The sequence below is a fragment of the Lolium rigidum genome, chromosome 6 (assembly GCF_022539505.1).
Source record: "Lolium rigidum isolate FL_2022 chromosome 6, APGP_CSIRO_Lrig_0.1, whole genome shotgun sequence".
NCBI lineage: Eukaryota > Viridiplantae > Streptophyta > Magnoliopsida > Poales > Poaceae > Lolium > Lolium rigidum.
In genome coordinates, this window is record NC_061513.1 from 35,398,599 (window position 1) to 35,425,154 (window position 26,556).

The following is a 26,556-nucleotide window of genomic DNA, read 5'->3' on the forward strand; positions in this document are numbered from 1 at the left end:
GAATGAATATGAGCAGTAGTAACGGCACCAGAAAATAGCTTGATGCTACAACTGGCGTGGGGTTGATGGTGGTAATATTGCAGGCAGTACAGATGCAGTAAAACAGTAAACAAGCAGCGATTTCAGTATTTGGGAACAAGGCCTAGGGATTATACTTTCACTAGTGGACACTCTCAACATTGATCACATAACAGAATAGATAAATGCTATACTCTACACTCTCTTGTTGGATGATGAACACCACTAATTGTGTAGGATTACACGAACCCTCAATGCCGGAGTTAACAAGCTCCACAATATTCGATATTCATGTTTAAATAACCTTAGAGTGCATGATAGATCATTGCAATTACACCAAGTACTAACATAGCATGCACACTCGTCACCATCACACTATGAAGGAGGCATAGATCACATCAATACTATCATAGCAATAATTAACTTCATAATCTACAAGAGATTACAATCATACCCTACGCCAAGTACTACACGATGCACACACTGTCACCATTACATCATGGAGGAGGAATAGAGTACTTAATAACATCACTAGAGTAGCACATAGATTAATAGTGATACAAAACACATTGTAATCATAAAGGGATATAAATAAGCACTTCACTATGCTATTCATAACAGTGAATAAGTATTCTGTGAAATATAGCCTAAGAGACCCACACGGTGCACACACCTGTCACCTTTACACACGTGGGACAAGGAGTCTCCGGAGATCACATAAGTAAAATCCACTTGACTAGCATAATGACATCTAGATTACAAGCATCATCATATGGATCTCAATCATGTAAGGCAGCTCATGAGATCATTGTATTGAAGTACATAGGGAGAGAGATTAACCACATAGCTACCGGTACAGCCCTTAGCCTCGATGGAGAACTACTCCCTCCTCATGGGAGACAAGCAGCAGTGATGAAGATGGCGGTGGAGATGGCAGCGGTGTCGATGGAGAAGCCTTCCGGGGCACTTCCCCGTCCGGCGGCGTGCCGGAACAGAGACTCCTGTCCCCCAGATCTTGGCTTCGCGATGGCGGCGGCTCTGGAAGGTTTCTCGTACCGTGGCTTTTCCGTATCGAAGATTTAGGTCAGGGACCTTTATATAGGCGAAGAGGCGGAGTCGGAGGGCTGACGAGGCAACGACACCATAGGGGGGCGCGGCCCCCCCCCTCTGGCCGCGCCAGGCTGGTGTGTGGGGCCCCCAGGGCTCCCCTCTGGTGGCTCTCGGGTGTTCTGGAAGCTTCGTGGAATTTTAAGACTCTGGGCGTTGATTTCGTCCAATTCCTAGAATATTTCCTTACTAGGATTTCTGAAACCAAAAACTGCAGAAAACAGGAACTGGCACTTCGGCATCTCGTCAATAGGTTAGTTCCGGGAAACGCATAAATATGACATAAAGTGTGAACAAAACATGTAGGTATTGTCATAAAACAAGCATGGAACATCAGAAATTATAGATACGTCGGAGACGTATCAGCATCCCCAAGCTTAGTTCCTACTCGTCCTCGAGTAGGTAAACGATAACAAAGATAATTTCGAAGTGACATGCTACCAACATGATCTTAATCATACTATTGTAAAGTATATGAGATGAATGCAGCGATTCAAGACAATGGTAATGCAATGAGTAAACAACTGAATCATATAACAAAGACTTTTCATGAATAGTACTTTCAAGACAAGCATCAATAAGTCTTGCATAAGAGTTAACTCATAAAGCAATAAATTCAAAGTAAAGGCATTGAAGCAACACAAAGGAAGATTAAGTTTCAGCGGTTGCTTTCAACTTGTAACATGTATATCTCATGGATATTGTCAACATAAAGTAATATAACAAGTGCAATAAGCAAATATGTAGGAATCAATGCACAGTTAACACAAGTGTTTGCTTCTAGGACAGAAGGAAATAGGTAAACTGACTCAACATGAAAGTAGAAGAAAGGCCCTTCGCAGAGGGAAGCATTGATTGCTATGTTTGTGCTAGAGCTTTTATTTTGAAAACATAAAGAGAGCATAAAAGTAAAGTTTTGAGAGGTGTTTGTTGTTGTCAACGAATGGTAATGGGCACTCTAACCCCCTTGCCAGACAAACCTTCAAAGAGCGGCTCCCATGAAACATTTTTATTTTTGGGTGGCACTCCTTCCAACCTTTACTTTCACAAACCATGGCTAACCGAATCCTCGGGTGCCTCGCCAACAATCTCATACCATGAAGGAGTGCCTTTTTATTTTAGTTTTATTTAGATGACACTCCTCCCCACCTTTGCTTTCTCAAGCCATGGCTAACCGAATCCTCGAGTGCCGTCCAACAATCACATACCATGGAGGAGTGTCTATTTTTTTGTAAAATCATGAAAGTTAATTAATTTGGGACTGGGAATCCCATTGCCAGCTCTTTTTGCAAAATTATTGGATAAGCGGATGAAGCCACTAGTCCATTAATGAAAGTTGCCCAACAAGATTGAAAGATCAACACCACATACTTCCTCATGAGCTATAAAACATTGACACAAATCAGAGGTGATAAATTTTGAATTGTTTAAAGATAGCACTCAAGCAATTTACTTTGGAATGGCGGAGAAATACCATGTAGTAGGTAGGTATGGTGGACACAAGTGGCATAGTGGTTGGCTCAAGGATTTTGGATGCATGAGAAGTATTCCCTCTCGATACAAGGTTTAGGCTAGCAAGGCTATTTGAAACAAACACAAGTATGAAGCGGTACAGCAAAACTCACATAAAAACATATTGCAAGCATTATAAGACTCTATACTGTCTTCCTTGTTGTTCAAACCCTTACTAGAAAATATCTAGACCTTAAAGAGACCAATCATGCAAACCAAATTTTAGCAAGCTCTATGTATTTCTTCACTAATAGGTGCAAAGTACATGATGCAAGAGCTTAATCATGAGCACAACAATTGCCAAGTATCAAATTATTCAAGACATCATACCAATTACCACATGTAGCATTTCCCGTTTCCAACCATATAACAATTAACGAAGCAGTTTCAACCTTCGCCATGAACATTAAAAGCTAAGAACACATGTGTTCATATGAACCAGCGGAGCGTGTCTCTCTCCCACACAAGCATTTATTCAAACAAAAACAAAAACAAAAACATACAGACGCTCCAAGTAAAGTACATAAGATGTGACCGAATAAAAATATAGTTTCAAGAGAAGGAACCTGATAATTTGTCGATGAAGAAGGGGATGCCTTGGGCATCCCCAAACTTAGATGCTTGAGTCTTCTTGGAATATGCAGGGATGAACCACCGGGGCATCCCCAAGCTTAGAGCTTTCACTCTTCTTTATCATATTGTATCATCCTCCTCTCTCGACCCTTGAAAACTTCCTCCACACCAAACTCAAAGCAAACTCATTAGAGGGTTAGTGCATAATCAAAAATTTACATGTTCAGAGGTGACACAATCATTCTTAATACTTCTGGACATTGCTCAAAGCTTCTGAAAGTTAATGGAACAAACAAATCCATTCAACATAGCAAAACCGGCAATGTGAAATAAAAGGCAGAATCTGTCAAAACAGAACAGTCCGTAAAGACGAATTTTTAAGAGGCACCAAACTTGCTCAGATGAAAATTCTCAAATTGAATGAAAGTTGCGTACATATCTGAGGATCACTCACGTAAATTGGCATAATTTTCTGAGTTACCTACAGAGAATTAGGCCCAGATTCGTGACAGCAAGAAATCTGTTGCTGCGCAGTAATCCAAATCTAGTATGAACCTTACTATCAAAGACTTTACTTGGCACAACAATGCAACAAAACTAAGATAAGGAGAGGTTGCTACAGTAGTAACAACTTCCAAGGCACAAATATAAAACAAAAGTACTGTAGCAAAATAAACACATGGGTTATCTCCCAAGAAGTGCTTTCTTTATAGCCATTAAGATGGGCTCAGTAATTTTAATGACGCACTCTCAAGAAATAAAAGTTGAAGCAAAAGAGAGCATCAAGAAGCAAATTCAAAACACATTTAAGTCTAACCCACTTCCTATGCAAAGGAATCTTGTACACAAATGAATTCATGAAGAACAAAGTGACAAGCATAGAAAGACAAAGACAAGCGCAACTTCAAGATTCTCAACATAAAGAGGGGAAACTTAATATTATTAAGATGCATATAACCATGTTTCCCTCTCTCATAATAACTTTCAGTAGCCTCATTGATGAAATCCACAATATACCCATCACTTAAAACATTCTTATCATGGTTCATATGCATAGAAGTATCATTAATTTTGGCATAAGAAGAGTTCTTCTCATTAATAGTAATTGGAGCAAGATTATTATCAAGAATTTGAACATGGTAAACAAGTTGCATATTAAGGGAATTGTTTTTGGCAATCCAATCATAACTATGACAAGTTTCATAAGGATAGTTATAACCTATATCATAGCATTCTTTATAATAATCATCAAAGATTGGAGGCATAGTGTCATCATAAGAAATAGAATAGTTATCTTTCACAGTAGGTTCATCTGTGACCATACCATCATTGTTACTAGAAGGAGATGTATCAAACACATAATGATCAGTAGCAAAAGGATTTTAAAACACCTCTTCCCCAAGCTTAGAGCTTTCTATATCATTATGGGAGGAAGCATGGATAGCACTGATACTATGGCAATTATTATCATCATCATTTTCAGAATTAATTTCCCAGAGATTTGCAATATCAAAAGTAGTGTGCTCTTTCAAATCATGATCACTAATGTATGTAAAGGGCATAGGAAGATCATTGTATTCAGATTCATTATCATAATAATCATTAGGAGCAACATACTTACGGTTACCTAGCGTTATCTCATTCACGCGGGGATATGTCGTTACCTCTTTCTCTTTATTCTCCTTCATCTTCTTCTTCTTCTTCTTCTTCTTCTTCATTCCCTTCTTCTTCTTCTTCTTCTTCTTCTTCTTCTTCTTCTTCTCTTCCTTCTCCTCGTTCCCTTCTTTAAGAGGAAGAGGCTTGAAGGGTGGCTTGTCCGCATAACCTGATTTACTTTCAGAAATAATAGAAGAAACTTGGGAGGATTCCTCCTTTTCATTAATTAGTTCAAAACACACAGCGGTCCTATCATATTTTGGCAAGGTATCATCTTCTAAAATATTTTGTATGTAAGTATTTGTATGACTATTATCAATGCAATAAGAAAAACACCCATGCAGGACATCATCAATATCAAGATCACTCATATGTAACAAAGAGATTTTTCTTGATAGCTCTTCACACCACAAGAATAAAGTAAGTTCATCATGCTGATTAGGAGTAATTTCATCATCACAATACAAACTTGCAGCACTAATAGGGTTCAAATTATCATTGGATGAGCATTGAAAATTAAAATGACCCACTCTATGGCAAAGTTCACAAATAAAAGGATAGAGGGCACAAACTTTTTTACCAAGATCATCTAGAGCCCTAAACCACTTTCTAGTTTTTTCATTAATATGATGGATACAATATTCATCTTCGATTTGATTAATTCCACAAGGTCTATGCATTCACAAAAATTAACATGCTTATAGGAAATAGCATTCTTAGGAGTTTGAGCATGCTTATTGCAATCATTAACAACAATTTCATTCTTCATGCAAGCCTCTTTAAAAGGTTCATGATACTTATCGAAATTCTTCTTAGGCAATTCAACATGAGAAGCAAAGGCTTTATAAAGATTTGCAGCAACTTGAGAGTCAAGACCATAGGTAGCACTCATATTTCGGAATTTACCAGTATCCATAAAAGCTTCAATGCATTCATAATCATAATTTATACCTGACTCTTTACCTTTGTTGTTCTCCCAATCTTCAGCATTCTCCTCAATCCAGTCAAGAAGATCCCACCTAGCTTCAATCTCCTTGCTTGTGAAAGATCCCTCCGAACAGGCATCTAGATAGTCCTTGTGATGTCCTGAAAGCCTCGCATAAAAATTATTAATAATAACATTACAGGGAAGCTCATGAATGGGACATTTGAGCATTAGTGACTTCAATCTCCCCCATGCTTGGGAAATACTCTCTCCATCACGAGGATAAAAGTTATAAATGTAATTCCTATCAATATGCACTTCATGAGGAGGATAAAATTTAGAATAAAAGAGAGATACAATTTCCTCCCAACCAAGAGAATGACTATTCTTCAACAATTTATACCAATGCGCCACTTTACCAGACAGCGAAACAGAGAATAGCTTCTTCCTCACTTCATCCATAGAGATACCTGCACACTTGAATAACCTGCATAATTCATGCAAAAACAGTAAATGATCTCCAGGATGGACAATTCCATCCCCTTCATAGCAGTTATCCATAACACGTTCAATAATTTTCATGGGTATCTTGAAAGCAGTACTTGTAGTAGGTGGATTTAAAATATCACAAGCATCATTAGAGTTATCGCATATGGGAGATAAAGTATTATCAGAGCAAATTGACGTGGGCATTACCCTTCGAGTAACCAACGTTGCCCTATCCTGTATTGACTAATTGGAGGCCCATGAAGATACCCGAAGGCTAGATGGGCCACCTGGACAGCGCACCGGAGGAAACCTTGGCGGGCAAGACAAGGAAGCGGCCAACAAGGAAATATTAGATCTAAAAGTACTGTAAACCTAGTCGTACCCGGTTAGGACCCTTGAGACCTGGCCTCCTATATAAAGGCCAGGAGAGGGGCTGCCGAGGGACACGAACAATCTTAGCGATCATAGCCAGCAAAAGCTTAGAGCTAGGAAACCCTAGCGATAGCAATCTCGCCGAGATCTCAGCCGAACTATTCGGCACCCCATTGTAACCCATTGTTATCATAATCAAGAACAGACAGGCAGGACGTAAGGGTTTTACCCCATCGAGGGCCCCGAACCTGGGTAAATCGCTCTCCCCGCTTGTCTGTGAACCGATGTCTCGTGTCAGCTTGCAGGATTCCATCAACCCTAAGCCCCTATCGGAGGGCATTGGCGAGGAGTACCCTTGACAATTGGCGCCGTCTGTGGGAAACCTGTCGGCGCAAGATCGGACATCGGCTGAACCCGTCATGTCATCGGCAGCTTCATCAACACCGTCATCGCCTCATCTGGGAAGCCCGATTAGTTTCGGCTCCTACGAATTCACCCCGCATAGCGATTCATCTCGCTCGACTTTCTCCGGTCTACAAGGCAACATGGAGATGACTTTCGGGAGCATCCACTACAACGTCAACTCAGAAGGAATTCTTCGGCTGCTGGAATCTCCCATCTCCAGGTCGACGAGTCCGAGCGCGTCATCGTCACTCGACCTTTCGGCTGGCCTGACAAGCCCGTTGAGTCCGTCTCCGCCTTCGACTCCCCGTTCAGCATCCTCTATGTCGGTCGGATCTGATGATCCCGCGTCCTCGGAGCTAACCTCGTATTACTGCATGAACTGCGACACCAGGCACAGACTGGGGTCAAGCGACACGCCGTTCATCTGCAATGCCTACTATTCATCGGGAGAGGACAGCATCGGCAGCATCACCCAAGGAGACACCCGAAGAGTGGCGCCCCTCCAAGTTTATGTCGCTAACAGGGGAGACGAAGATCGCACCCCCCGTTCCAGCAGGCGAGCTAGCTTTGAAAACAGCGCCAGCAACAACAACAGCGACCACACCATCGCAGAGGAGGAGTGGGCAGCAGCCAAAGCAGCCGTGCTTAACAACACACCGCTTCCGGCAGGAACCACGGTTGGCACTCTCAATGCTTACCGCTCCATATTGGAGAAAAATCGGGAGCGCCTATCTAAGGAGCAAGCCACCCTCGAGAAACGCCTATCCGCGACGAGACCGATCTAGCGAGCGACGGAGGGGCTCGCAGGGAAGCGCCTCTCGAAGTACCCATGGAGGAGGCAAACATCGATCAAGAATGTCCAGGCTTTCGGAAGATGATGCAAGGGAGATAACGTCAAACCTGACTAAATCCTTTATGACTACAGACACCGCGGGCATGCCACGGCCAAAAACCATCGCGGGAGCAACAGCCAACCTTGCAGCATACCTCATTAATCAGCGTCCCGAAGGATCCATGGCTCAGGCTCACCGTGGCGCCTTAGAAAGCCTCGCGATATTAGGAGACAATCTAGTACCAAGGACGGAGAAGACCACGTTGCAGGCCAGCGGCTCAAAGCATCGCGCAAGAGACGCTCGGGATGAAATTACTCAGAGTAGGATCGACAAAGCAAGGCGACAACGCGCCCTCAGAGAGGAATTCGACAGCGATTCTTTGGATGAGACCCAGGAGAACGACGGCGAACTTAGGGGGGCCGATTGTTTAAGCTACAAAATTCGGGAGGCGATGCCACCTAAGAAGTTCAAGCCCACCCCTACCGACGCCGCCAAGTACGATGGGCAGCAGGAGCTGAGATCCTGGATAGAGGATTATCTGCAGACGGTGATTCTGCAAAAAGGAAACCAGATAGCAGCAATGCAGTGCCTGCAGCTTTACCTAAAGGACTCGGCACGAGCCTGGCTGAGAGGTCTGCCGAAGGGTTCCATCAAGTCTTGGGACGACCTAGTAGAAGCCTTCGTCGCCAACTTCCAAGCAACCTACAAAAGACCCGTCGGGATTGAAGAGTTACGGCATTGCCAGCAAAAACAGAAGGAGTCGATGCGCGCATACATCGGGAGATTCACCAAGCTCCTGAATGCTGCGGAAGACGTATCTGTCGATGATGTCTACGCCCCCTCCTTTTCCTGTAGACAGTGTTGGGCCTCCAAGAGCAGAGGTTTGTAGAACAGCAGCAAGTTTCCCTTAAGTGGATCACCCAAGGTTTATCGAACTCAGGGAGGAAGAGGTCAAAGATATCCCTCTCATGCAACCCCGCAACCACAAAGCAAGAAGTCTCTTGTGTCCCCAACACACCTAATAGGTGCACTAGTTCGGCGAAGAGATAGTGAAATACAGGTGGTATGAATAAGTATGAGCGGTAGCAACGGCACCGGAAAAGTGCTTTGCCCAGGACGAGTAAACAAGCAGTAGTAACGCAGCAGTAGTAACGCGATAAAACGAGTAAACAAGCAGCGATAGCGATATTTAGGAACAAGGCCTAGGGATCATACTTTCACTAGTGGACACTCTCAACATTGATCACATAACGAGAATAGATAAATGCATACTCTACACTCTTTTGTTGGATGATGAACACCATTGCGTAGGATTACACGAACCCTCAATGCCGGAGTTAACAAGCTCCACAATTCAATGTTCATATTTAAATAACCTTAGAGTGTAAGATAGATCAACACAACTAAACCAAGTACTAACGTAGCATGCACACTCGTCACCTTCATGCTAAGAAAGGAGGCATAGATCACATCAATACTATCATAGCAATAGTTAACTTCATAATCTACAAGAGATCATAATCATAGCCTACGCCAAGTACTAACACGGATGCACACACTGTCACCATTACACCGCGCAGGAGGAATAGAACTACTTTAATAACATCACTAGAGTAGCACATAGATAAATTGTGATACAAAACACATTGCAATCATAAAGAGATATAAATAAGCGCTTCACTATGCCATTCATAACAGTGAATAAGTATTCTGTGAAATATAGCCTAAGAGACCCACACGGTGCACACACTGTCACCTTTACACACGTGGGACAAGGAGTCTCCGGAGATCACATAAGTAAAATTCACTTGACTAGCATAACGACATCTAGATTACAAGCATCATCATATGAATCTCAATCATGTAAGGCAGCTCATGAGATTATTGTATTGAAGTACATAGGAGAGAGATGAACCACATAGCTACCGGTACAGCCCCGAGCCTCGATGGAGAACTACTCCCTCCTCATGGGAGACAGCAGCGTTGATGAAGATGGCGGTGGAGATGGCAGTGGTGTCGATGGAGAAGCCTTCCGGGGGCACTTCCCCGTCCCGGCGGCGTGCCGAAACAGAGACTCCTGTCCCCCAGATCTTGGCTTCGCGATGGCGGCGGCTCTGGATGGTTTCTCGTACCGTGGCTTTTCCGTATCGAGGTTTTAGGTCCAGGGGCTTTATATAGGCGAAGAGGCGGCGTCAGAAGGTCGAAGGGGCGCCGACACTATAGGGGGGCGCGGGCCCCCCCTTGGCCGCGCCGGCCTAGGGTTTGGTGGGCCTGTGCCCCCTCTCTGGCGGCTCTCGTGTGTTCTGGATGCTTCCGGGCAAAATAGGAACCTGGGCGTTGATTTCGTCCGATTCCGAGAATATTTCGTTACTAGGATTTCTGAAACCAAAAACAGCAGAAAACGAGGACTGGCACTTCGGCATCTTGTTAATAGGTTAGTTCCAGAAAATGCACGAATATGACAAAAAGTGTGCATAAAACATGTAGATATCATCAATAATGTGGCATGGAACATAAGAAATTATTGATACGTCGGAGACGTATCAGCATCCCCAAGCTTAGTTTCTGCTCGTCCCGAGCAGGTAAACGATAATTTCTGGAGTGACATGCCATCATAAACTTGATCATAATATTGTAAACACATGTAATGAATGCAGCAATCCAAAACAATGGTAATGACATGAGTAAACAACTGAATCATAAAGCAAAGACTTTTCATGAATAGTACTTTCAAGACAAGCATCAATAAGTCTTGCATAAGAGTTAACTCATAAAGCAATAATTCAAAGTAAAGGCATTGAAGCAACACATAGGAAGATTAAGTTTCAGCGGTTGCTTTCAACTTGTAACATGTATATCTCATGGATATTGTCAACATAGAGTAATATAACAAGTGCAATATGCAAGTATGTAGGAATCAATGCACAGTTCACACAAGTGTTTGCTTCTTGAGGTGGAGAGAGATAGGTGAACTGACCCAACAATAAAAGTAAAAGAAAGGTCCTTCAAAGAGGAAAGCATCGATTGCTATATTTGTGCTAGAGCTTTGATTTTGAAAACAAGAAACAATTTTGTCAACGGTAGTAATAAAGCATATGTATCATGTAAATTATATCTTACAAGTTGCAAGCCTCATGCATAGTATACTAATAGTGCCCGCACCTTGTCCTAATTAGCTTGGACTACCGGGATTATCGCAATGCACATGTTTTAACCAAGTGTCACAAAGGGGTACCTCTATGCCGCTCTGTACAAAGGTCTAAGGAGAAAGCTCGCATTGGATTTCTCGCTATTGATTATTCTCAACTTTGACATCCATACCGGGACAACATAGACAACGAGATAATGGACTCCTCTTTTATGCATAAGCATGTAGCAACAATTAATTTTCTCATATGAGATTGAGGATATATGTCCAAAACTGAAACTTCCACCATGGATCATGGCTTTAGTTAGCGGCCCAATGTTCTTCTCTAACAATATGCACGCTCTAACCATTTTAGTGGTAAATCTCCCTTACTTCAGACAAGACGGACATGCATAGCAACTCACATGATATTCAACAAAGAGTAGTTGATGGCGTCCCCAGGAACATGGTTATCGCACAACAAGCAACTTAATAAGAGATAAAGTGCATAAGTACATATTCAATACCACAATAGTTTTTAGGCTATTTGTCCCATGAGCTATATATTGTAAACATGAAGAATGGAAATTTAAAGGTAGCACTCAAGCAATTTACTTTGGAATGGCGGAGAAATACCATGTAGTAGGTAGGTATGGTGGACACAAATGGCATAGTGGTTGGCTCAAGTATTTTGGATGCATGAGAAGTATTCCCTCTCGATACAAGGCTTAGGCTAGCAAGGTTATTTGAAACAAACACAAGGATGAACCGATGCAGCAAAACTCACATAAAAGACATATTGTAAACATTATAAGACTCTACACCGTCTTCCTTGTTGTTCAAACTCAATACTAGAAATTATCTAGACTTAGAGAGACCAATTATGCAAACCAAATTTTAGCAAGCTCTATGTATTTCTTCATTAATGGGTGCAAAGTATATGATGCAAGAGCTTAAACATGAGCACAACAATTGCCAAGTATCACATTATCCAAGACATTATACCAATTACTACATGTATCATTTTCCAATTCCAACCATATAATAATTTAACGAAGCAGTTTCAACCTTCGCCATGAAAATTAAAAGCTAAGAACACATGTGTTCATACGAACCAGCGGAGCGTGTCTCTCTCCCACACAAGCATTTTTTCAAACAAAAACAAAAACAAAAGCACACAGACGCTCCAAGTAAAGTACATAAGATGTGACGGAATAAAAATATAGTTTCAAGAGAAGGAACCTGATAATTTGTCGATGAAGAAGGGGATGCCTTGGGCATCCCCAAGCTTAGATGCTTGAGTCTTCTTGAAATATGCAGGGATGAACCACCGGGGCATCCCCAAGCTTAGACTTTTCACTCTTCTTGATCACATTGTATCATCCTCCTCTCTTGACCCTTGAAAACTTCCTCCACACCAAACTTAGAACAACTCATTAGAGGGTTAGTGCACAATCAAAATATACATGTTCAGAGGTGACATAATCATTCTTAACACTTCTGGACATTGCACAAAGCTACTGAAAGTCAATGGAATCGAAATATCCATCGAACATGACAAAACAGGCAATGCGAAATAAAAGGCAGAATCTGTCAAAACAGAACAGTTCGTATTGACGAATTTTATTGAGGCACCAGACTTGCTCAAATGAAAATGCTCAAATTGAATGAAAGTTGCGCACATATCTGAGGACCACTCACGTAAATTGGCATAATTTTCTGAGTTACCTATAGAGAATTTTTCCCAGATTCGTGACAGCAAAAATCTGTTTCTGCGCAGTAATCCAAATCTAGTATGAACTTTACTATCAACGACTTTACTTGGCACAACAAAATACTAAACTAAGATAAGGAGAGGTTGCTGCAGTAGTAAACAACTTCCAAGACACAAATATAAAACAAAATACTGTAGCAAAATAACACATGGGTTATCTCCCAAGAAGTTCTTTCTTTATAGCCATTAAGATGAGCTCAGCAGTTTTAATGATGCACTCGCAAGAAATAGTATTTGAAGCAAAAGAGAGCATTAAGAGGAAAATTCGAAACACATTTAAGTCTAACATGCTTCCTATGCAAGGGAATCTTGTAAATAAACAAGTTCATGAAGAGCAAAGTAACAAGCATAGGAGGATAAAACAAGTGTAGCTTCAAAAATTTCAGCACATAGAGAGGTGTTTTAGTAACATGAAAATTTCTACAACCATATTTTCCTCTCTCATAATAACTTTCAGTAGTGTCATGAGCAAACTCAACAATATAACTATCAAATGAAACATTCTTATCATGAGTCTCATGCATAAAATTATTACTACTCCCAACATAAGCATAGTCATTCTTATTAATTGTAGTGGGAGCAAATTCAACAAAGTAGCCATCATTATTATTCTCATCATCAAATATAGGAGGCATATTGTAATCATAATCAAATTCATCCTCCATAACAGGTGGTAACAAAATACTACTATCATTATAATCATCATAAATAGGAGGTAAAGTATCATCAAAGTAAATTTTCTCCTCAATGCTTGGGGCACTAAAAAGATCATGCTCATCAAAGCCAGCTTCCCCAAGCTTAGAATTTTCCATAGCATTAGCAACAATAGTGTTCAAAGCATTCATATTAATAACATTCCCATTAGTATGCATATAAAGTTCCATGGGTTTTTTAATTCTCTCTTCAAACACATCATGTCCTAATTCAAGATAAAGTTCATAAAGATCTCTCATATTTTTGTTGTTTTCCATTATGCCTTACTAGTGTAAACAAGAAACAAAAAGATGCAATTGCAGGATCTAAAGGAAATAGCTTCGAGCACTTACAATGGCGAAAATAGCTTAGTAGCCGAGATCCGGAGTGTGAGTACCTTTTACCTTTCTTCCCCGGCAACGGTGCCAAAAAATAGCTTGATGTCTACGCCCCCTCCTTTTCCTGTAGACAGTGTTGGGCCTCCAAGAGCAGAGGTTTGTAGAACAGCAGCAAGTTTCCCTTAAGTGGATCACCCAAGGTTTATCGAACTCAGGGAGGAAGAGGTCAAAGATATCCCTCTCATGCAACCCTGCAACCACAAAGCAAGAAGTCTCTTGTGTCCCCAACACACCTAATAGGTGCACTAGTTCGGCGAAGAGATAGTGAAATACAGGTGGTATGAATAAGTATGAGCAGTTTTTTACTTATGTGATCTCCGGAGACTCCTTGTCCCACGTGTGTAAAGGTGACAGTGTGTGCACCGTGTGGGTCTCTTAGGCTATATTTCACAGAATACTTATTCACTGTTATGAATGGCATAGTGAAGTGCTTATTTATATCCCTTTATGATTGCAATGTGTTTTGTATCACAATTTATCTATGTGCTACTCTAGCAATGTTATTAAAGTAGTTTTATTCCTCCCGCACGGTGTAATGGTGACGAGTGTGTGCATCCGTGTTAGTACTTGGCGTAGGCTATGATTATGATCTCTTGTAGATTATGAAGTTAACTATTGCTATGATAGTATTGATATGATCTATGCCTCCTTTCGTAGCGTGAAGGTGACAGTGTGCATGCTACGTTAGTACTTGGTTTAGTCAGTAGCAACGGCACCAGAAAAGTGCTTTGCCCAGGACAGTAAACAAGCAGTAGTAACGCAGCAGTAGTAACGCGATAAAACGAGTAAACAAGCAGCGATAGCGATATTTAGGAACAAGGCCTAGGGATCATACTTTCACTAGTGGACACTCTCAACATTGATCACATAACGAGAATAGATAAATGCATACTCTACACTCTTTTGTTGGATGATGAACACCATTGCGTAGGATTACACGAACCCTCAATGCCGGAGTTAACAAGCTCCACAATTCAATGTTCATATTTAAATAACCTTAGAGTGTAAGATAGATCAACACAACTAAACCAAGTACTAACGTAGCATGCACATTGTCACCTTCATGCTAAGAAAGGAGGCATAGATCACATCAATACTATCATAGCAATAGTTAACTTCATAATCTACAAGAGATCATAATCATAGCCTACGCCAAGTACTAACACGATGCACACACTGTCACCATTACACCGCGCAGGAGGAATAGAACTACTTTAATAACATCACTAGAGTAGCACATAGATAAATTGTGATACAAAACACATTGCAATCATAAAGAGATATAAATAAGCGCTTCACTATGCCATTCATAACAGTGAATAAGTATTCTGTGAAATATAGCCTAAGAGACCCACACGGTGCACACACTGGTCACCTTTACACACGTGGGACAAGGAGTCTCCGGAGATCACATAAGTAAAATTCACTTGACTAGCATAACGACATCTAGATTACAAGCATCATCATATGAATCTCAATCATGTAAGGAAGCTCATGAGATTATTGTATTGAAGTACATAGGAGAGAGATGAACCACATAGCTACCGGTACAGCCCCGAGCCTCGATGGAGAACTACTCCCTCCTCATGGGAGACGAGCAGCGTTGATGAAGATGGCGGTGGAGATGGCAGCGGTGTCGATGGAGAAGCCTTCCGGGGGCACTTCCCCGTCCCGGCGGCGTGCCGGAACAGAGACTCCTGTCCCCCAGATCTTGGCTTCGCGATGGCGGCGGCTCTGGATGGTTTCTCGTACCGTGGCTTTTCCGTATCGAGGTTTTAGGTCCAGGGGCTTTATATAGGCGAAGAGGCGGCGTCGGAAGGTCGAAGGGGCGCCGACACTATAGGGGCGCGGGCCCCCCTGGCCGCGCCGGCCTAGGGTTTGGTGGGCCTGTGCCCCCTCTCGGCGGCTCTCGTGTGTTCGGATGCTTCCGGGCAAAATAGGAACACGGGCGTTGATTTCGTCCGATTCGAGAATATTTCGTTACTAGGATTTACGAAACCAAAAACAGCGAGAAAACGAGAACCGGCACTTCGGCATCTTGTTAATAGGTTAGTTCCAGAAAATGCACGAATATGACATAAAGTGTGCATAAAACATGTAGATATCATCAATAATGTGGCATGGAACATAAGAAATTATCGATACGTCGGAGACGTATCAGTCGACAGAGCAATCGACGCCTTCAGTGATGGCATCCGACGTGAAAGTTACATAGAAGAACTTGGACGAAAGAAGCCGAAAACCATAACCAAGTTAATGGAAATCGCCAACAGCTGGGCCGATGGCGAAGAAAACGTTCGTAAGCTACGACAGCGCAGCGACGACGAAGAAGATGACCAGCCGAAGCATGATTCGGGAGGTCGAAGGGATCACAACAAGAGGAGGAAGAACCGCAGCTACGATGACAACAACTTGGTGGCTGCAGGCTACTCTGATCGGCAGGATGATCGGTACGATGATAGGCGAGATGATCGACAGGACGGTAATCAGAACAACTCTGGGAACCGTGGCAACTTTAAACCACGACAACAGAGAACTCCAGAACTACCCTACGCTGAGCAGATCAACGCCCCCTGCTATCTGCATTCGTATACCGATTCCAAGGATGGCAAAATAAAGTCTAGCCACCTGCTCAGGGACTGTCGGCAGTTCATCGATATGCTTAAACTCATCCAGCAGGCAGGCCAACAACAGCTACCACCACCACCACCACCACCCCCACCGCAACACCAGGTCCAACAAGCTCAACCTCATCAACCCAACGAGGCATTTCCACCACCACGTGGGCAGATGAGTATGATTCATAGGACAGGCGTCTCAAGGAGAGAAATGAAGAAGCTCACCCGAGAAATCAACCTGGCAGAAAGCGTCATGGCAAACATCCCTGAGTATGTCGAGTGGTCGTCTCAGAACATCAAGTTCAGCCGAGCGGATCACCCGATGACTATACCAAAACCAGGACACGCTGCCCTAGTGGTTGAAGCACAGATAGGAGGGTTCAAGATGAGCAAAGTCTTCATGGACGGAGGAAGTGGACTCAACTTGATATTCCTTGATACAATTCAAAGTATGGGGATCACCATGAGAATGTTAGAAGAATCAGATACCCGCTTCCATGGGATCCTCCCTACTTCACCGGCGTACTCTCTTGGCAAAGCATACCTGAACGTTGTCTTCGGCAAACCCGACAATTTCAGGAAGGAGAAGATCGAGTTTGAAGTCGTGAACTGGGAATCACAGTATCACGCCATACTCGGGAGACCAACTTATGCCAAGTTCATGGCTGTGCCGCACTATGCATACCTCAAGCTGAAGATGCCTGGGAACAACGGGACAAACATCACAGTCTATGGGAGTTTCTCACGCTCGGACAATTGTGATCGTGATTTCCAAAGGATTGCTGCAAAGTTTGGGCCACAACGGGAAACTGTCGACCCTCCGCCCAAACTGACGATACGAGAAATCAAGGAGGAAAAACTCGACAGAGAAATCAAGAAGAAGCCAGCCAACCTTGCCCTTGAAGCCTCGGCAGCAAAAGCTTCGGCAGTACAAGCTTCGGCGGTTGCCGATGCGAGAAGATATAGGAGGCAGCAAGGCAGCGACAATCGCTGCCCAAGCCCCTGACGAAATCAACAACGCTGCAGCAACCACTAGCATGACGAAGAAATCGGAAGATGCTGCTGAAGATGAGAAGAACCCCTTCCTTGATAAAACACTTCCTTAGTCTTTAAATTTTTCCCTTTACCTTACACAGGGCCCACCTTTTTTCGCCCTCTAGTTTCGTATTTACCCTATCAATGAGCACTTAAGTTTCGACTCTTGTTAAGCATTGCAGTAATTTAAAGCATCTGTGACCACGCCACCGTGAACCTTGCTTACAAGTAACGGTACAACGTAACGCGCGGTAGAAGATCGCGCCCCAAGGGAAAAACTTCTACGAGTGCTGCAAAGAAAACAAGGACATTAATCCTTCCCTCTGCTTCAGATGCCTCTACGAGTGCCGCAAAAAGCAAGAGTTTGGAAAACATAAAACAACCCACGTTCGATATTTCACTTATGGAAATATCAAAGAACAACGGGCTCCTTGGCAGAATCATTGCACCCGAAATATTCGGGAGTGACTGTCGAAATTTACAATCGGTTAAAAGCAAAGTTGCGCATACAACAGGTTTAGCAAAACCTGCAACACGAGCTGATCACTCATAATGATTTGCTGACCAACCAGTATACAACGGGCAATTAAGATTTGCTCCTTCAAAAATTTGCCAACGGCACGGTAACAGTACATATTCATGTATCTACCAAATAACAAGTTTCGGCTTAACAATCCTAACATTTGGATGGATTAGTCAATGCAATTCATTTTACAAAGATAACTTTACACCCTAACATCACCCTTGCGGAGTTTCCCTTTCTTCAGGTGCATTTGACTCCTCCTCAAGCCTGTCGACAATTATGTTGGCGGGCACTAAAACCTTCGGGTACAGTTCCTCAAAATCACCAGTTGCGTTGGCGATAGATAGCAAACATGCTGAGGGATAACGAGCAAGCACAAGGGCAAGCGTACACTTGGCCCCTGCGAAAACTTGAGCTCGCACCAAGTCCCGAACCTTCTTGGCGTTTCCGAACTCGGACATCAAAGTTAAAAGCGTGGGGGGAACTGCATTTAAAGGAAACATTGTCTTCCAAACCACCCTCATAGCTTTGTAGCATTTATCAAAGAATTGATGGACTTGTTGGACCCGATCCTGAAATTTTGCAACAGCCGAAGCCTTCGAGTGATCCTGTAGGATAATGTTGCATAGAAAACAAAAATTTTCCTACCGCGAACACGCAATCCAAGCCAAGATGCAATCTAGAAGACGGTAGCAACGAGGGGGTTATCGAGTCTCACCCTTGAAGAGATTCCAAAGCCTACAAGATGAGGCTCTTGTTGCTGCGGTAGACGTTCACTTGCCGCTTGCAAAAGCGCGTAGAAGATCTTGATCACGGTGCCACGAACGGGCAACACCTCCATACTCGGTCACACCTTCGGTTGTTGATGAAGACGACGTCCACCTCCCCGTTCCAGCGGGCAGCGGAAGTAGTAGCTCCTCTTGAATCCGACAGCACGACGGCGTGGTGTCGATGGTGGTGGAGAAATCCGGCGGAGCTTCGCTAAGCGTGCGGGAAGTGGAGGAGCGGGGCGGTTAGGGTTTGGGGAGAGGGGGCGCCGGCCATCTAGGGGTGCGGCCACCTTGGTGGTTGTTGGGGTGGCCGGCCCCCTCCACTTGTCCCTCATTATATAGGTGGAAGCCCCAAGTGTTGGACTACAAGTCTCCGAATAAGACCCGAACCCAAAACCTTCCATGTGATAGGGAAACCTACCCAAGGTGGGAATCCCACTTGGGGTGGGATTCCCCCCTTCCATGTGGGGGGTGGCCGGCCCCCATAGGGGGAGTCCACTTGGGACTCCTCCCCTTCTAGGGTTGGCCGGCCATGGAGGTGGAGTCCCTTTGGGACTCCGCCTTCCATAGTGGTTTCTTCCGGACTTTTCTAGAACCTTCTAGAACCTTCCATAGAACCTTCCGGATCATTTTAAATCTCATAAAATGACTTCATATATATGAATCTTATTCTCCGGACCATTCGGAACTCCTCGTGATGTCCGGGATCTCATCCGGGACTCCGAACAAATATTCGAACTCCATTCCATATTCAAGTTCTACCATTTCAACATCCAACTTTAAGTGTGTCACCCTACGGTTCGCGAACTATGCGGACATGGTTGAGTACTCACTCCGACCAATAACCAATAGCGGGATCCGGAGATCCATAATGGCTCCCACATATTCAACGATGACTTTAGTGATCGAATGAACCATTCACATACGATACCAATTCCCTTTGTCACGCGATATTTTACTTGTCCGAGGTTTGATCATCGGTATCACTTCATACCTTGTTCAACCTCGTCTCCGACAAGTACTCTTTACTCGTACCGTGGTATGTGGTCTCTTATGAACTCATTCATATGCTTGCAAGACATTAGACGACATTCCACCGAGAGGGCCCGGAGTATATCTATCCGTCATCGGGATGGACAAATCCCATTGTTGATCCATATGCCTCAACTCATACTTTCCGGATACTTAATCCCACCTTTATAACCACCCATTTACGCGAGTGGCGTTTGGTGTAATCAAAGTACCTTTCCGGTATAAGTGATTTACATGATCTCATGGTCATAAGGACTAGGTAACTATGTATCGAAAGCTTATAGCAAATAACTTAATGACGTGATCTTATGCTACGCTTAATTGGGTGTGTCCATTACATCATTCATATAATGACATAACCTTGTTATTAATAACATCCAATGTTCATGATTATGAAACTAATCATCTATTAATCAACAAGCTAGTTAAGAGGCATACTAGGGACTCTTTGTTGTTTACATATCACACATGTACTAATGTTTCGGTTAATACAATTATAGCATGACATATAAACATTTATCATAAACATAAAGATATATAATAACCACTTTTATTATTGCCTCTTGGGCATATCTCCTTCGATCTCCCACTTGCACTAGAGTCAATAATCTAGATTACATTGTAATATACCTAACACCCATGGCATTCGGTGTTGGTCATGCTTTGCCCTAGGGAGAGCTTTAGTCAACGGATCTGCTACATTCGGATCGGTATGTACTTTGCAAATCTTTACTTCTCCATCTTCGATGTACTCGCGAATCGAGTGGTAACGCAGCTTGATATGCTTTAGCCTCTTGTGTGACCTTGGCTCTTGTGCATTGGCGATGGCACCCATGTTATCACGAGTAAATGATTAATGGGTCCAATGCACTAGGAACCACACCGAGCTCTACAATGAACCTCTTCATCCATACCGCTTCGATGAAGCCTCCGAAGCCGCTATGTACTCCGATTCCGTTGAAGACTTCGCCACCGTGCATCGCTTCGAGCTTGCCCAGCTTACTGCAGCACCATTCAATATAAACACGTACCTAGATGGTGACTTAGAGTCATCAGGATCAGTGTTCCAACTTGCATCGGTGTAACCGCTTACAACGAGCTCTTGGTCACCTCCATAACAAAGAAACATATCCTTAGTTCTTTTCAAGTACTTCAGGATATTCTTGACCGCTGTCCAGTGTTCCATTCCTGGATCACTTTGATATCTGCTAGTCAACCTAACAGCATGTGCTATATCCGGTCTAGTACATAGCATGGCATACATGATAGATCCTACTGCCGAGGCATAGGGGATATTACTCATCCTTTCTCTTTCTTCTGCCATAGCCGGTCCTTGAGTCTTACTCAAGACCTTGCCTGGTAACATAGGTAAGAACCCTTTCTTTCTTTCGTCCATTCTAAACTTCTTTAGAATCTTGTCCAGGTATGTACTCTGTGATAGCCCTATTAGGCGTCTTGATCTATTTCTATAAATCTTGATGCCTAATATATATGATGCTTCACCAAGGTCTTTCATTGAAAAACTATTATTCAAATAACCTTTTACACTGCTTAATAGTTCTATATCATTCCCAATCAATAATATCTCATCTACATATAATATCGGGAATGCTACTGAGCTCCCACTCACTTTCTTGTAAATACGAGGCCTCTCCATGACATCTGTATAAACCCGAAGTCTTTGATCACCTTATCAAAGCGTCGGTTCCAACTTCTTGATGCTTGCTTCGGTCCATAGATTGAACGCTGAAGTTTGCATACTTTGTCGGCATTTTTAGGATCGACAAAACCTTTGGGTTGTACCATATACAACTCTTCCTCAATGTCTCCATTAAGGAACGCCGTTTTGACATCCATCTGCCAAATCTCATAATCAAAAAATGCAGCTATTGCTAACAAAATCCTCCCAGATTTTAGCTTCGCTACAGGTGAGAAAGTCTCATCGTAGTCAACTCCTTGAATTTGTCGGAAACCCTTTGCGACAAGTCGAGCTTTGTAGACAGTAATATTACCATCAGCATCTGTTTTTCTCTTGAAGATCCATTTATTTTCGACAGCCTTTCGGCTATCAGGTAAGTCTACCAAAGTCCATACTTTGTTATCATACATGGATCCCATTTCGGATTTCATGGCTTCTTGCCATTTGTTGGAATCCGGGCTCATCATCGCTTCTTCATACGTCGCGGGGTCCTCATCATTGTTATCCACAATCATGACATTTAGACAAGGATCATACCAATCAGGAGGGGCACGTTCCCTTGTCGATCTGCGAGGTTCAGTAGTTTCCTCGTTTGAAGTTTCATGATCATTATCATTAGCTTCCTCTGTTGCCGGTGTAGGCGGTACAGGTACAACTTCCGGTACTGCGCTACTCTGATCAACGAGTATAGATTCATCAATCTCATCGAGTTCTACTTTTCTTCCAGTCACTTCTTTACTGAGAAATTCTTTCTCAAGAAAGGTTCCGTTCTTAGCAACAAAGATTTTGCCTTCGGATCTGTGATAGAAAGTGTACCCTATAGTTTCCTTAGGGTATCCTATGAAGACGCATTTCTCCGCTTTGGGTTCTAGCTTGTCCGGTTGTAACTTCTTTACATAGGCTTCGCAACCCCAAACTTTAAGGAACGACGAGCTTAGGTTTCTTATTAAACCATAATTCATACGGTGTCGTTTCTACGGATTTTGATGGTGCTCTATTTAAAGTGAATGCGGCTGTCTCTAATGCATAACTCCAAAATGATAACGGCAAATCAGTAAGAGACATCATAGAACGAACCATATCTAAGAGAGTTCGATTACGACGTTCGGACACACCGTTTCGTTGTGGTGTTCCCGGCGGTGTCAATTGTGAAAGTATTCCGCATTTCTTTAAAATGCATGCCAAACTCATAACTCAGATATTCACCTCGACGATCAGATCGTAGAAATTTAATCTTCTTGTTACGTTGATTTTCTACTTCACTTTGGAATTCCTTAAACTTCTCGAAAGTTTCGGATTTATGTTTCATGAAATAGATATACCCATATCTACTCAGATCATCCGTGAAGGTTAGAACATAACGATAACCACCGCGCGATGCTACGCTCATTGGTCCGCACACATAGGTATGTATGATTTCCAATAAGTCGGTAGCTCGCTCCATCATACCGAGAAAATGGAGTCTTAGTCATTTTTCCCATTAGACATGCTTCGCATCTATCAAGTGACTCAAAGTCAAGTGATTCAAGTAATCCATCGGTATGGAGTTTCTTCATGCGTTTCACTCCAATATGACCAAGACGACAGTGCCACATATAAGTAGAATTATCATTCAATTTAATTCGCTTAGCATCAATGTTATGTATATGCGTATCACTACTATCGAGATCTAACAGAAATAAGCCGTTCTTTTCAGGTGCTCGATCATAAAAGATATTATTCATAAAAATAGAACAACCATTATTCTCAGACTTGAATGAATAACCGTCTTGCATTAAACAAGATCCAGATATAATGTTCATGCTCAACGCGGGTACAAAATAACAATTATTTAGGCTTAAAACTAATCCCGAAGGTAGATGTAGAGGAAGTGTGCCGACAGCGATCACATCGACTTGGATCCGTTTCCAACGCGCATCGTCACTTCATCTTTCAGTAATCTTCGTTTATTCTTTAGTTCCTGTTTCGAGTTACAAATATGAGCAACCGAACCAGTATCAAATACCCAGGTACTAGAACGAGAACCGAGTGAGATAAACATCTATAACATGTATATCAGATATACCTTCTTTCTTCTTCTTGACAAGGCCGCTCTTCGGATCAGCCGGATACTTGGAGCAATTATGCTTCCGGTGTCCCTTCTCCTTGCGGTAATAGCACTCGGCATCGGGCTTAGGGCCGTTCTTAGGTTTCATAGGAGGCATGGCAGCTTTCTTGCCACCCTTCTTGAATTTTCCCTTAGACTTGCCCTGTTTCTTGAAACTGGTGGTCTTGTTGACCATCAACACTTGGTGCTCTTTCTTGATCTCAATCTCAGCAGCTTTTAGCATGCAAAAGAGTTTAGGTAACTCCTTGTTCATGTTCGCATATTGTAGTTCATCACAAAGTTCTTGTAACTTGGTGGCGGTGATTGAAGGACACGATTAATCCCCGGTCCGTTAGGAATCACTATTCCCAAGTCAACGAGTTTCTTCGCATGCCGGTCATAGCGAGCATGTGCTCACTAACGGAGCTGCCTTCTTCCATCATACAAGCTGAAGAAATGTTTCGATGCTTCATAGCATTCCACGGCCGCATGAGTCTCAAAAATAGCTTTCAGCTCTTTCATCAACTCATGAGGATCGTGGTGCTCAAAACATTTTTGAAGATCGGATTCCGAGATCGCACAGGATGGCACCTCGAACTTGAGAGTACCGAGTTTTCCGAGTCTCGTAAACAGCTTTTACTTCATCGGTTTCGGTTTACGCAGGAGGGTCACCTAGCGGTGCATCAAGCACATATTGCAGATTTCCGCCTGAGAGGAAGATCCTCACATGACGGAACCAGTCGGTGAAGTTGCTACCGTTGCTCTTAAGTTTTTCTTTCTCTAGGAACTGGTTAAAATTGATTGGGGACGCCATCTCTACAACATATATTTGCAAAAGTTTAGACTAAGTTTATGACAAATTGAGTTCAAATTTTAATTCAACATAATTAAAAAACTAGGTGAACTCCCACTCAAAACAATATCCCTTGCATTGTCTTAGTGATCACACGAACCAAATCCACCGCACCTAAGTCCGATCATCACGAGACAAGGTGTGATTTCAATGGCGAACACTCAAAGTGTTCATCATATCAACCATATGATTCATGCTCTACCTTTCGGTATCACGTGTTCCGAGACCATGTCTGTACATGCTAGGCTCGTCAAGGCCACCTTAGTATCCGCATGTGCAAAGCTGTCTTGCACCCGTTGTATGCACTTGTTGATTCTATCACACCCGATCATCACGAGATGCTTCGAAACGACAAGTCTTGGCAACGGTGCTACTAAGGATGAACACTTTATTATCTTGAGATTTTAGTGAGGGATCATCTTATATTGCTACCGTCGCGATCTAAGCAAAATAAGATGCATAAAAGGATTAACATCACATGCAGTTCATATGTGATATGATATGGCCCTTTTGTCTTTGCGCCTTTGATCTTCATCTCCAAAGCACGGACATGATCTCCATCATCTTCGGGCATGATCTCCATCATCGTCGGTGTAGCGTCAAGGTCAATGGCGCCATCTTCATGATTGTCCTCCATGTAGCAACTATTACAACTACTTTGAAATACTACTCAACATGAAATTTAAAGACAACCATAAGGCTCCTGCCGGTTGCCACAATACAATAATGATCATCTCATACATATTCATCATCACACTATGGCCATATCACATCACCAAACCCTGCAAAAACAAGTTAGACGTCTCTAATTTGGTTTGCATATTTTACGTGGTTTAGGGTTTTCGATAGAGATCTAATCTACCTACGAACATGAACCACAACGTTGATACTAATGTTGTCAATAGAAGAGTAAATTGAATCTTCACTATAGTAGGAGAGACGAGACACCCGCAAAGCCTCTTATGCAATACAAGTTGCATGTCGAACGAGGAACAAGTCTCATGAACGCGGTCATGTAAAGTTAGTCCCAGCCGCTTCATCCCACTATGCCACAAAGATGCAAAGTACTCAAACTAAAGATAACAAGAGCATCAACGCCCACAAAACCATTGTGTTCTACTCGTGCAACCATCTATGCATAGACATGGCTCTGATACCACTGTAGGATAACGTTGCATAGAAAACAAAAAATTTCCTACCGCGAACACGCAATCCAAGCCAAGATGCAATCTAGAAGACGATAGCAACGAGGGGGTTATCGAGTCTCACACTTGAAGAGATTCCAAAGCCTACAAGATGAGGCTCTTGTTGCTGCGGTAGACATTCACTTGCCGCTTGCAAAAACGCGTAGAAGATCTTGATCACGGCGCCACGAACGGGCAGCACCTCCGTACTCGGTCACACGTTCGGTTGTTGATGAAGACGACGTCCACCTCCCCATTCCAGCGGGCAGCGGAAGTAGTAGCTCCTCTTGAATCCGACAGCACGACGGCGTGGTGTCGGTGGTGGTGGAGAAATCCGGCGGAGCTTCGCTAAGCATGCGGGAAGTGGAGGAGCGGGGCGGCTAGGGTTTGGGGAGAGGGGGCGCCGGCCATCTAGGGGTGCGGCCACCTTGGTGGTTGTTGGGGTGGCCGGCCCCCTCCACTTGTCCCTCATTATATAGTTGGAAGCCCCAAGTGTTGGACTACAAGTCTCCGAATAAGACCCGAACCCAAAACCTTCCATGTGATAGGGAAACCTACCCAAGGTGGGAATCCCCCTTGGGGTGGGATTCCCCCCTTCCATGTGGGCGGGTGGCCGGCCCCCATAGGGGGAGTCCACTTGGGACTCCTCCCCTTCTAGGGTTGGCCGGCCATGGAGGTGGAGTCCCTTTGGGACTCCGCCTTCCATAGTGGTTTCTTCCGGACTTTTCTAGAACCTTCTAGAACCTTCCATAGAACCTTCCGGATCATTTTAAATCTCATAAAATGACTTCCTATATATGAATCTTATTCTCCGGACCATTCGGAACTCCTCGTGATGTCCGAGATCTCATCCGGGACTCCGAACAAATATTCG